Here is a 745-nt window from a genome sequence, read left to right as displayed (position 1 = left end):
GACAAATTCTACACATGGTAACTAATCAGTGCCAATATAGTGGTGCGCCGAAGGAAGATCCAAACGAACATCTTCGTACGTTTAATAGGATCTGTACACTATTCAAAATCCGAGAAGTTGAGGATGAACAGATCTATCTCATGTTGTTTCCCTGGACTTTAAAGGGAGAAGCCAAAGATTGGTTAGAATCGTTACCTGAAGGGGCGATTGACACATGGGATGTTTTAGTTGAAAAATTTCTTAAACAATTCTTTCCGGCATCCAAAGCCGTGAGACTTCAAGGAGAAATTGTTACGTTCGCGCAAAAGCCAAATGAAACATTATATGAGGCATGGACAAGATTCGGAAGGATGTTGAGAGGATGTCCTCAACACGGTTTAGACACTTATCAAATAGTACAAATATTCTACCAAGGTGTCAACCTTGCTACACGGAAAGACATCGACATAACAGCTGGTGGTTCAATTATGAAGAAAACCGCAACTGAAGCTTACAAAATTATTGATAACACAGCCTCCCACTCTCATGAGTGGCACCATGAAAAAGATATCGGTAGATCATCTAAAGCGGCTAGAGCCGATTCTAGCCATGACTTTGATTCCGTTTCCGCAAAAATAGATGGTTTCGAAAGACGAATGGAAAAGATGAATAAAGATATTCACGCAATACGAATCAGTTGTGAGCAATGCGGTGGACCACACTTATTGAAAGATTGTCACTTTGAACCAACCATGGAACAACGAGA

At 40.5% G+C, this 745-nt stretch overlaps 1 non-coding gene across 1 annotated transcript; it reads right to left on the bottom strand.

The window, feature by feature from the left end:
* Positions 1–272: 272 nt before the first annotated feature.
* On the bottom strand, positions 273–379 carry LOC139869582 (small nucleolar RNA R71). Its single transcript, XR_011766186.1, has one exon. It is a non-coding gene; the product is annotated as a small nucleolar RNA R71 (small nucleolar RNA).
* Positions 380–745: the final 366 nt, after the last annotated feature.

This window comes from Rutidosis leptorrhynchoides, chromosome 9, assembly GCF_046630445.1.
Source record: "Rutidosis leptorrhynchoides isolate AG116_Rl617_1_P2 chromosome 9, CSIRO_AGI_Rlap_v1, whole genome shotgun sequence".
In the NCBI taxonomy this organism is placed as follows: domain Eukaryota; kingdom Viridiplantae; phylum Streptophyta; class Magnoliopsida; order Asterales; family Asteraceae; genus Rutidosis; species Rutidosis leptorrhynchoides.
Note: the sequence above shows the minus strand (reverse complement) of the source record. Positions and strands in the feature narration are given on the sequence as shown.